This window comes from Hemiscyllium ocellatum, chromosome 3 (genome assembly GCF_020745735.1).
Source record: "Hemiscyllium ocellatum isolate sHemOce1 chromosome 3, sHemOce1.pat.X.cur, whole genome shotgun sequence".
Classification (NCBI taxonomy): Eukaryota; Metazoa; Chordata; class Chondrichthyes; order Orectolobiformes; family Hemiscylliidae; genus Hemiscyllium; species Hemiscyllium ocellatum.
This window is the reverse complement of record NC_083403.1, coordinates 121777997-121791115: the sequence shown is the minus strand read 5'-3', so window position 1 is coordinate 121791115 and position 13119 is coordinate 121777997.

The window sequence follows — 13119 nt, the reverse complement described above, 5'->3', positions numbered from 1 at the left end:
TCCATGTGGGGTAAGTCTGAGCCTTCTGGGCTTAATATTTAGTTCAAATTGTCAACCCACTCTCATTCCTTCCCTTTCTTTTAGCTTTGCTTGTTTCCTTCTCTGTCACCATGTCAGCTTTCCCCTCCTCCCATCCCAGTGAGACTATCTGTTCTCTTTAGTCTGCCAGTTAGACACACTATTGTTCTGTCATCCTCACATTCCGATCATTTAATCTGAACTATCAACACCTTTTCTCCCCCAGCACTCCAGCATCTCTCCCTACCCCCTGCTTCTCCTCCACACTTCACTTCAGCTCTGATGAAGAATCATCTAGACGCGAAACGTTAGCTTGCTCTCTCGCCATGTATGCTGCCTAACCCACTGTGATCTCCAACATTTTTTTGTTTTCAGCTCAATTATGATGACAGATTTACACAAACCAGGGATATATTTCTTGGAATTTAGAAGTTTAAGGGGTTTTTTGATCGTGTGCAGAAAAAATTACAAGAATGTTTCGAGGTTTGAATAATAAGGAGAGGCTGGATATGCTAGAACTTTTCTCCTTGGAGCACTGGAAACTGAGGGGTGACATTATATAAGTTTATAAAATCATGAGGGGCAAGGATAAAGTGAATAGCTGAGGTCTTTTCCCAAGGATACGGGAGTTCGAAACGGGAGGGCATAGGTTTAAGGTGAGAGGGGGAAGATTTAAAAAAGACCTGAGGGGCAACATTTTCACACAAAGGTGGTGCATACATGGAATGAGCTGACAGAGGAAGTGGTAGAGGCTAGTACAATTACAATACAAGTACAGGTGCGTGAGTAAGGGAGGTTTAAAGGGATGTGAGACAATCGCAAGCAAATGGGACTAGTTCAGTTTGGGATACCTGGTTGGCATGGATTAGTTAGACTGAAGGGTGTGCTTCTGTGCTGTATGACTCTAAGACTAAACTAAAGTTGCTGCTAGGTGGGGAGTTTAGGATTAAGGACATAGCCAAAAGATTAGAGTCAGCCATTTCAGAGGTGAAGTGAAGAAACACTTCTACACACAAATGGTGGTAGAATTTTAGTGTTCTTTCTCCAAATGGCAATTGACACTTAGCTCATTGTTAATATTAAATCTGTAATTCTGATTTATGTTAACTAAAGTATTATGGGACACAGGACAAATCTGAGTATATGGAGTTATGTTACAGATCAGCCGTAATCTCATTGAATGACAGGACAGGATCAAGAGGCTACGTGACTTGCTTCTGTTGCTTTGTTCCTTTGTGTGAGGAGGTGCATCCTGGTAACATCACACCCAAGTTGGCTCCCTCTAGCGGTATTGCTCCCAATTTTGGAAATAGTTTCTGTCCAGCCCATCAAATGGATTAATAATCCAAAATGTTTCAATTAGATCATCCCTTTTACATGCAAGGAAATACAGGATTAGACTATCCAACCTGTCCTCATGACTTAACTCTTTTTGGCCCCAATATTGTGTTGCTGAGCCGGGCCTGTTCATACTTATAGGCTAATAAATCCTTCCTGAGGCATGATTCAGAGTTTGGGGGAGCAGCTCTGAGTGCCACACATTGTAGGGGTAATACATTAGAATTGAAAAGGGTCCAGTGAAGATTAATTAGAACTGAAAGGCTAATATTCATTGGCCTTTCAATTTCTTTTGTAATGCCCATCAGTTTGCAGTGATTTTTATTTTTATCTCTCTACTCCTCCACAGACCTGGCTTTTAGAAATTCACTGATCCCTTGTATCTGGGTCTGAACAGTGTTCCCCGCATTGGTTGGAGTTTACCGTCAGAGGCTTGGTAAAGCTGTCAGATCAGGAGGTGTGCAACATTGCCTTTTAGGACAGAAGCAGCTGATCAAATGCAATCATGAGGCTGCTGGCCAATGAGCAAGCTCTGGTTTTAAGGCCAATCAAATCATGCAGACAGGAAGGCATCTATCAGGTGTCAGGTGATGCGAATGTATGTGCTACCATTATTTCTAAGTGACAGCCAGACCTTACTGCAGAGCTTCCTACAGTGAGTTATCAGCCATTGTGAGGATCTACTTCTTGCACAGACTGAGTGACCTCATCTCCTGTGTCTCCTCCAGTCGAAGCCAATGTGCCCCAGACCAGGAGTAATCGTGTCCTGGACCAGGAGCCATCAACTCTCAAACCATGTCTATCATTTACTAAGGCAGAGGCTGTCAACTCCCACAGAGGGAACCATTCTGTCCAGGCCAGGATCAAAGATCTCCCATGTCTCCAGGGCACATTTAAAGGAGTGTACCTTCATACTTTCAGTGGCAGGTGTACAAAGCCACCCAGGTCTAGTTACACCTCTCCCTTTCCCAATCTATTGCCATTCACCTATCTTCTTTCCTGATTTTGCTACTAAAGTAGATAACCTCACATTTAACCCTTTTGAACTTTATCTGTCATGTATTTGCCCAATCATTCAACTTGTCCAAATCACACTGAAGCACCGCTGCATCCTCCTCACAGTTCACCCTCCCACTCCCAGCTTTGTGTTGTCTGCAAACATGGAGATATTACATGTCTCCTAAATCATTAATATATATCGTGAATAGTTGATACCCTGCTAGTCAATAGCTGCCACTTGGAAAAAGACCCAAATATTCTGACTCTTTGTTTCCTTTCTGTCAACCAGTTTCCTATCCATGTCGGTACACCTTCACTTCCCCAATTCTATGCACTTCAATTTTACATACTAATTTCTTATTTGGGACCTTGTTGAAAACTTCTGAAAGTCTAGATCTATTTACTCACTCTAATCAACTCTACCAGTGACATCATTAAAATCACAATTTATCAAACATAATTTCCCATTTGTAAATTCATGCTGACTCTGTCGAATTCTGTCGGAATGTTGAAAAACATTCAAGTTGTTAAATACTTTGTAATAGACTTGAGCACTTTCACCAATGTCAGGCTGCCTAGGGTATTATAATCTGAATTCCCTCTACTTTTTTTAAATAGTGGGTTACATTAGCTCCACTCCAATCCATAGGAATTATTCCAGAGTCTGTCGAAACACCACCGCCAATGCAGCCACTATTTCTAAGGCCACTTCCCTTAGTTACTCTGCGATTAACAGGCCCTAGGGATTTATTGGCCTTTAATCTCATCAATTTATCCAATGCCATTTCTCAACTAATATTGATTTCCTTCGGTTCCTGCCTCGTTCTAGACTCTGTTTTTTCCAAACATTTTTGTTATTTATGTTGTCCTTTGTGAAGTCAAGACCTAAGTTGCTCAAATAGTGCACAGACGTTCATCAGTCCCTCTGCCAGTGACCACAAAAGAGACAACCCGTTCTGTCGCAACGTGCTGGAGCTCCCTAAGCCTGAGGGGCACAGGAGTTCGGCCATGGATAACTACTTTCATTATCCTGCTTCTCCTTCCCCTGGACTTGAAGGGGAGGTGCTGATGTTCGACGGGGCGGACGAAGTCAGAAGTCACATGACACAAAATCCAACAAGTTTATTGTCAACATATTGTCTGGCTATCACCATTGTTAACAGCTAACCCGAGAATGCAACTTTAAAAAAAAGGTTTTGTGATTTACACATGAAAGAAGTGAAACTATCACTGTATTCTAACAGATGAAAGGCTTAACAGACAATTAAATTTTCAATGTATAATTTCAGTTACATTACACTGTTAATTTTTGCTATAAATTGTGTGTTACGATCGAGCCCTCCACAATCACCTGATGAAGGAGCGTCTCTCCGAAAGCTAGTGTGCTTCCAATTAAACCTGTTGGACTATAACCTGGTGTTGTGTGATTTGTACACCCCAGTCCAACACCGGCATCTCCAAATCAAGTTTATTTGAAATTGCTGCTCCTTTGTCAGGTGAAGTCACTTCAAATAAACCTGTTGAACAATAATCTGGTGTTGTGTAACTTCTTACTTTGTTCCCTGGACTTGATTGAATGCGTCCTAGGATACTAAAAAGATATAATGGGTGCTTTGGTAGTCATCCCGCAAGAACTCTTAAATTCTGGAAAAGTCGCAGAGGATTGAAAAACAGCCATTTAAGCTGCCTTATTACCCAATAAAAGTAACACCCTTATTCAAAAAGTGAAAGTGACAATAAACCAGTAACTAAAGACCAGTTACTCTAATATCTATTATTGGGAAAATATTAGGGTCTATTTTCATGAATGTAATAACAAAGCCTTAGAATGTATATTATAACCAAGTAGAGTTAGCATGGCTCCCTGAAGGGGAAATCATGCGTGGTAGACTTATTATAATTTTTTTTGAAGATGTAGCAAACAGGACAGATAAAGGGGAAGCTGTGGATGTTGGATTTTCAGAAGAAATTTGTTAAGGTACCACACATTAGGCTAATTAATAAAAGTCCATGTAACTGGAGGTCCATGGATAAAGGATTGGAAGGTAGGAATTAGGATACTGAGGTCATTTTTAGGATGACAGCAGGCAATTAGTGGAATCCCACAGGGATCAATGCTGGGCCACAGTTATTTACTATGTATTAATGACTTGGATGAGGCAAGTGAATGTACAATAATAAAACTTAAAAATGGCATAAGGGTAGGTGGGAAGACAAGACTCTGCAGAAAGATACAGACAGGTTAACTGAGAGGGCAGATGAAGTATTTTGTGGGAAAATATAAGATTATGCACTTTGGCAGGAAGATTAGAGGAGTGAATATTAGTTAAATGAGGAAAGACTGTAGAGAGGTACAGCACAGTGGGATTCAGAAATCTTTATGCATGAATTACAAAAAAAAACAGGTAATACAGAACGCAAATACAATGTTGGAATATAAATTAGGGAAGTCTTACAAAAAGATATACAAATCACTAGTTATACCACACTCGGAATATTGTGAACAGTCTTGAAACCTTTGTCTCAGGAAAGAATGTAAAGTAATAGGGTTGGGGAATGGGTCTGGGAGGTTATTCTTCGAAGGATCAATGTGGATTATTGGGCTGAATGGCCTGTTTCCAAACGTTGGGATTTTATGATTCTATGTACTGACATTGGAGACAGTCCAGACAAGATCTTGGATATCGAGTAAGGGGTTGTCCAGTTGGGACAGAGATGAGGAGGAATTCCTTTTCCCAGGAGATAGAATGGAATTCTTTACTACAGAGGGCTATCTAGACTGGATCATTAAAGGCTGAGATAGAGTATTAATCAATAAGGGTATCAAAGATTATGGGGTAAAGACAACAAAATGGAGTTGAAGGTAATCAGATCAGTAATGACTTAATTGAGTCACAGATTCATAAAACTGTACAGCATGGAAACAGACCTTGCGGTCCAACTCGTCCATACTGACATGATATTCCTAAACTAATCTAGTCCCATTTGCCAGCATTTGGCCCATATCCCTCTAAATCCTTCCTAGTCATATACGCATCCAGATGCCTTTGAAATGTAGTCATTGTCCATCACTTCGTCTGACAGTTCATTCAATACATGCAGCATCCGCTGTGTGAAAAAGTTGCCTTTCAAATATTTTCCCTACCCCAGTGAAAAGACCTTGTCTATTACACTATCCATGCCCCTCATGATTTTATAAACCTCGATAAGGCCACTCTTCAGCCTGCGACACTCCAGAAAAAAATAGCCACAGCCTATTCAGCTTCTCCCTTTAGCTCACCTCCGCATACAGCGTATCATCCGCCGTCATTTCCGCCACCTCCAAACGGACCCCACCACCAGGGATATATTTCCCTCCCCTCCCCTATCAGCGTTCCACAAAGACCACTCCCTTCGTGACTCCCTCGTCAGGTCCACACCCCCCACCAACCCAACCTCCACTCCCGGCATCTTCCCCTGCAACCGCGGGAAATGTAAAACTTGCGCCCACACCTCCTCCCTTACCTCTCTCCAAGGCCCCAAGGGATCCTTCCATATCCGCCACAAATTCACCTGCACCTCCACACACATCATCTATTGCATCCGCTGCACCCGATGTGGCATCCTCTATACCGGGGAGACGGGCCGCCTACTTGCGGAACGCTTCAGGGAACACCTCTGGGACGCCCGGACCAACCAACCCAACCACCCTGTGGCTCAACACTTTAACTCTCCCTCCCACTCCACCAAGGACATGCAGGTCCTTGGACTCCTCCATCGCCAGAACATAACAACACGACGGTTGGAGGAAGAGAGCCTCATCTTCCGCCTGGGAACCCTCCAACCACGAGGGATGAACTCAGATTTCTCCAGTTTCCTCATTTCCCCTCCCCCCACCTTGTCTCAGTCGATTCCCTCGAACTCAGCACCACCCTCCTAACCTGCAATTTTCTTCCTGACCTCTCCGCCCCCACCCCACTCCGGCCTATCACCCACACCTTGACCTCCCTCCACCTATCACATCTCCATCGCCCCTCCCCCAAGTCCCTCCTCCCTACCTTTTATCTTAGCCTGCTGGACACACTTTCCTCATTCCTGATGAAGGGCTTTTGCCCGAAACGTCGAATTTCCTGTTCCTTGGATGCTGCCTGACCTGCTGCGCTTTAACCAACAACACATTTTCAGTTAAGAAAGAAACTTGTCTAGTTATCTGACCCCAAAGAGAAATCCAATTAAAAAGCAGGTTCTAAGTAATACACTGAGCTCTATTAAAATTTCTTGGCCAAGTTACCACTCAGCTTTGTATATCTTTTGTAAGACTTCCCTAATTTATATTCCAACATTGCATTTACTTTCTGTATTACCTGCTTTTTTTTTGTAATTCATGCATAAAGATTTCTGAATCCCTCTGTGCTGAATCTTTCTACAGTCTTTCCTCATTTAACTGAGTGAGTCCTGAGTGGGCTGAGTAGCCTAATTTCTGACACGAATCTTATAGTCATATGGTCAGCTGTGGATGTCAGGGCCACACTTTATCAGGGTATTCAGAATCACATTAGAAACACCACCTAGACTCACAAGGGTCTCATGGACAGTTATAATTTACACGTCGTTGATTTAACTTTTGTATTTTTCTAAATAGCGTGCATTTATTTCTGCATCCTTTATTCACTGGCTGTTTTCCCTTGTATTGGAATAAGAATCCATGCATCCTCATTTGGAGTTGGCGGAGGTTGATGGGAGTGAGGCTTCTCTGCTTTGCTGGCTGCCTCCTCCTCTCTGCTGCACTCATTTGAAGAGAAGGCAGCAGATGATTTTCAGCCGGGAAACTTTGCTGAGTCATATTGCAGTGATCCTTTGGAACACAGCAGATAATGGAATAGCATATTCAGTCGGTTGATTAAAAAAATAAAATACTGCAGGTACTGGATATCTGAGGTAAATCAGAAAATCCTGGAGAAACACAGGAGGTTTGGCAGCACGTGGACAGAGAAAACCAGAGTTAATGTTTTGAGTCCAAAGACTCTTCTTCAGAACTAAAGGGAGCTGGGAAATGGTTCTTATGCTGTTGATTATTTGGGAGGAGAAACAAGTGGAATAAGTTGGTTTGGTGAGCACACTATTGACCGTAAAGGAGAAATGCAAAATGGTGTTAATTGTAGGTTAAATTGGCCAAATTCACTGAGAGCAGGCCAATTCAAATAAGGGACAGGGCAGGGAAGGGGATGTAATCAAAATGGGAAACAGTGTTCATGTTGTGAAGTTCTGAACTCAATGTTAGGTCCTGACAGTCCAGCTAGTGTTGGGGATTATTGAAACACTAATAGCAGGCTTAGGATGGATATGTTGGAATGGGAGCAAGATGGTTTATTGAAAGGAAAAGAACTGGAAGGTTATGTCATTTTTATGGACAGAACAGAAATTTTCAGCAAAGTAGTCAGCCAGTTTGTGTTTGATCTCATCAGTGTAGAGGAGACTGTATTGTGAGCAGCAAATACAGCAGTCAAAATTGAAAAGAGTACAAGTAAACTGTTGCTTCAGCTGGATGGAGTGTTTGCAGCTTTGGACAGCAAAGAACAAAGAGATAAATGGGCAAGTGTTACATCTTCTGTAACTGTCATGGAGGCATGGGCAGGCATTAAGAGTGATAGAGGATAAAGAAATGGACTTGGATGTTGCAGAGTGAATGTTCTCTGTGGAATGCTGCCTGTCAGGTGAGGGAAAAATGTGTTTGGTGTGGTTTTTGCCAGAGGTGCATAAATGGTAGGATAAGATCCTCTGAATACAGGGACTGCTGAAATAGAAAGTGATGACAAGGGGAACTCAGTCATTGCTGTGGGAAAGAGGGGAAGGAGTAAGGCAGAGGTGCAGAGATGAACATGGTTGAGGGCCCTGGCAATCAGAGTGGGTGGGGGTGGGGGGGTGGGGGGGCGGGCAGTCATCTTTAGTTGAGGGAAAGCAAGAACGTGTCAGAGGCATCCCTCTGACATCATCAGAATGTATGAGATGGGGATACTGAGGGAATGGAATGGAACCCTTGCAGAAAGTAGGATACGAGGAAGAGCAGTCAAGGTAATTGTGGGAGTTGATCAGTCCATAATGGATATTGGTGGAGATCCTATCCCTAGAAATACAAACATAGAAATCAATAAAATGTTATGGACCAGACCAAACTCAATTCAAACATACTAAGGAGATAGCCTAGACCCAAACCATTGTCTTATTTAAAGTTAAGTGTAAGGTGCTGTGTTCCAGATATAATTTGATTGATGATACTACTCGGCTTTATGCAAGAAACACACTTTATTCTTATCCTACAGTTAAAATACAAACAAAGGAAAGAAAAAATGCATATAAAATTAAATCTATTGGAAAACTTAACAGAATTATAGATTATATAACAACTAAACAGTATCTTCCAACAGAGTAACATCCCATAAATGTACCCTTGGCAAAGGCAGATTCAGTAAAATGGATTGTCTCACGTGCAATGTTTCTCTAATCCAGGAGGAAAGAACACAAACAGAACCTCTGATACAGAGAGGGAACTCTGGCTTTTTACAATGGCCGAGAGAGATGTAACAGCTTCAACAGCCAGCTTCAAAACCCCCAACAGCTACGACAGCTAAACTAAAAGCCTGGTTCTGTGGGAATCTGACTACCCATTCATGCTGCTTCTGTTGTTGCAACTTCAAAAAAGCACAAGGCATCTTTACTTTATTGTCTTAAATGAGACAGCTCAGCGCGTAACTTCAAAAAAGTACAAGGCATCTTTACTTTATTGTCTTAAATGAGACAGCTCAGCGCGTATGGCTCAAAACCTGTCTTTAAAAAAACCCCCCAGGATAAAATGCACCTCTTAAAACCATGGTTTTGCCACAATAGATACAGTCAAAAGTGGATCAGGTAAAGGTGAGAGAAGGAAATTGGATGAGAGAAAAGAGTAAATAGCACTGATGATGTCATTGACATACTGGAGCAAGGTTTGTGGGAAGCGAACAAATAGGAATGGAATGCTCCACATAACCCACAAAGTGATTCCTGCAGGTACTCATAGCCACATCTTTGACTTGGAAAAATGTGCGATGAGTTAAAGGAGAAGTTATTTAAAGTTAGAATGAGGGAAGGTGATGGTGAATGGACACTGTTCGGGCCTCTGCTGAAGTGGACAGTCTTCAGACCATCCAGATGGGGAAATGGACATGTAGAGGGATTGCCATCCATGGTGAAGACAAGGCGACTAGCACCAGAAAACTGGAAATTATGGAACCGACATAAAGCATCAGAAGAATAACAAATGCGAGTGGGAAGACCGTGGGTGTGATAAAATAGAGTCAAGAAAGGAAGAAATAGATCCAGTGGCTTTTCCTAAGGCTGGAATGAAGGATCTGTCAGTGGACTTTGGAAAGAAGGTAGAAGCAGACTGTCTGGGCCCGGGTGACTAACAAGTAGGTAGCTGTGGAGGGGAGTGACAGTCCTGGAAATTACAGCTTGATGTACATTGGTGGGGTCATGATATGACAAAGATAGGAGAAATTGCCAGAGAGTTGGCACTCAGTCTCTGCTAATTGGTAGAGGGATTGAGTTTTGGAACCATGGGGTCATGCCTGCAGCTGTACAAAGCTCTGGTGCGGCTACATTTGGAGTACTGCATGCAGTTCTGGTCACTGCATTAAAGAAAGGATGTAGAAGTTTTAAAAAGGTTTCAGAGGAGATTTACTAGGACGTTGTCTGGTATGGAAGGAAGGGTCTTAGGAGGAAAGTCTGAGGGACTTGAGGCTGTTTTGGTTTGAGAAAACAGGGTTAAGAGGTGACTTAATTGAAACATATGAAACAATCAGAGGGTTAGATGGGTTGGATAGTCCTCGGATGGCAATGGACATGGCTTTAAATTGAGGGGTGATAGATATAGGAAGGATGTCAGAGGTAGTTTCCTTACTCAGAGAGTAGTAGTGGCATGGAATGGACTGCCTGCAAGAGTAGTAGACTTGCAAACTTTAAGTGCATTTAAATGGTCATTGGATAGACATATGGATGAGAATGTAGGTTAGATGGGCTTCAGATTGGTTATGCAGATCGGTACAACATCGAGGGCCGAAGGGCCTGTACTGCACTGTAATGTTCTATGTTCTAAGTTTCTATGTTCTCAGTAGATGTTGGCATGTCAGACAACGACATCACATTACTCAGCATGTTTGGTAACAGGTCATGGTTGGACCTGAGGGCATGGAATGTAGCAAATTCAGAGGGTGTCAGGTTAGTGTGGATGAGTGGGGGGGAGAAAATAAAGCAGCTGATTGTCCTGTTCTCAATGAAGATGTCACATGCAGGCAAATGGCCAGAGCAAAGAGTCCGTGTGGCGGGTTGTGTTGAAGGTGGTTGAAAAGGGTCAGTGTGGACAAGGAGCACTTCTGTTCAAAGAAATGGGCACAGAGGCATTTCGACGGAAGAAGAGATCAGCGTCATGTTGGAAATGGGGGCATAAAATGGATAAAATTAAATTCTTCGCTGAACAGAAAAGAGGAGAAAGTCAAAGGATGTAGTGACCACATGACATGATGTGGGATTTGAAGAAGGGATAGAGACAGAGGAAAGAGGGTGAAGAATCTAAGAATGTATTGCACCCGTGAGTTTTTTGATCCATAACTCCTCAGCACTGTCCCCTCTCTGTTTGGAGGACTGAATGAATAATTTCCTGTCATTCTCAAAATGTTTTATAGTGAACCCCAGATCTTGCTGATACATCTGATTTGCTGCCCCCCGAGCTGCCCCTTGCTCTGTACTCTGTGCTTTCTCTATGCTCTGCAGCTCTGCCCTTCTGCAGTTGCTCTTTTGCTCTGCAGTTCTGTCTCTGTACTCCTGAGCCTACATTCAGCTTGGTGAAATTATTGGCCTCCTCTCCTCCTTTGGTAAAAAGTTTCCACTCCAATGGAAGGCAGTTCCAAAATGGCTGATCTTCCCTTTTGAGTCTGAGGCCTTTCCTGGAAACAATTCCACTTGAATGGTTCAGAACCTGGTATCTGTGATCCTAATCTGCCATGCGGTTAATGTACAAGATAACATTTACTGTAAATCCATTCAGAGCCATGAAATTGCATTCTAGGAGCTCTTTAACAAGTCTAATTTGCTTTCCCACCACAGGCATCATGAAGTCCTGAATTCCTGGCATCAGGAATCTGAGAGAATGCCTCCAGCATGACTCTATGTTTCCCCCTGCCTTCCACTGCACCATTTCTTTTTTCCTTTGCATTCTACTAAATTCTGCTATTGAATTACATCTGTCAAAGCTTTGCCCATTCATTTAGTATATTCACGTCCCTTCGCAAATTTATGCTTTCATCCACACTAGTAACTAAGAAGACAGAGGGTGCTGGTGGAGGGTTGTTTCTCAGACTGGAGACCTGTGACCAGTGGAGTGCCACAAGAATCGGTGCTGGGTCCTCTACTTCTTGACACTTATATAAATGATTTGGATAGGAAGGGGACCAGAATTGCACACAATATTCCAACAGTGGCCTAACCAATGTTCTGTACAGCTGCAACATGACTTCCCAACTCCTGTAGCGAAATGTTGAATCTCCTGTTCCTTGGATGCTGCCTGACCTGCTGCGCTTTTCCAGCAACACATTTTTAGTTCCCAACTCCTGTACTCAATACTCTGACCAAAGAAAGAAAAGCATACCAAACACCTTCTTCACTATCCTATCTACCTGCGACTCCACTTTCAAGGAGTGGGACTAGATTGAGTTGGGATATCTGGTCAGCATGGACGGGTTGGACCGAAGGGTCTGTTTCCATGCTCTACATCTCTATGACTCTATCTGAGTGATATCAGCAACTTCTCTCTTCCTTAATTTAAGAAACTGGTAAAAATTTGAAAATTGAAGTCCCTGTGACTAATAGTATTCTTGCAAATGGAGCACATAATTGCTAACTCTTTTCATAATCCTTTTGCTTGCAACCTATTACTTTTACCATAATTTGGTATCTTTAGTTATTTCTACCTTATTTTCTAAAGGCATTATTAACATTGAAAACTTCCCAGCCGATGTAATACTGCTGTAGAGTGTTTACTTTATTAACATTTCAGCAATTATAAACAGAGCCATATGCTTCACATTGATCCTCAAGAGTGAATCATAATCATCCAGATATATTTTTCATTATTTGCAACAAAATCTCTGACATTACTATTGCATAGATAACTTTCCATTCAACCAACATACAAGCTAAAATGCAAAAGTCAGTTAACCCACAAACATATTTGTCTAATGAATTGAATGCTATTGTTGAAAAATGTTTGTCCATTGTTTTTCAATGTTGTTATTGTAATGTTCCTAAGAGTTTGCAAGTGGGAAATCATTTGCTAATTTCTTTAAAAACTAGATATGTGGAATGTAGTGTTCCTCTTTGATACCCAATTCAGGTAAGTGTACTTGGATAGAGAATGTTCTAAGTAGTAATTTGTAACTGGCTGTTGATCTAGTTTAATTATAATTATATGTCTATTGCCTTTACTTTATATCTTCAAAGCTGTGGGTTTTGACCTTTGTTAAAAGATGTGGTTTATTGGTTAGTGTAAAGCTTCAGTTACCTTGAAATTGTGGCATATTTTACAAAATAGCAAGTGAGCTTCTGTATTAACATTGATATTCAGAAAGAATATAAGTACTGTGAATGTGAACACTCGTGTCCCGTAAGGTTGCATACTCAGCCCCTTACTATACTCCTTGTACAGTTAAGACTGTGTGGCCAAATTCTTTTCTAACTCCATTTACAAATTTG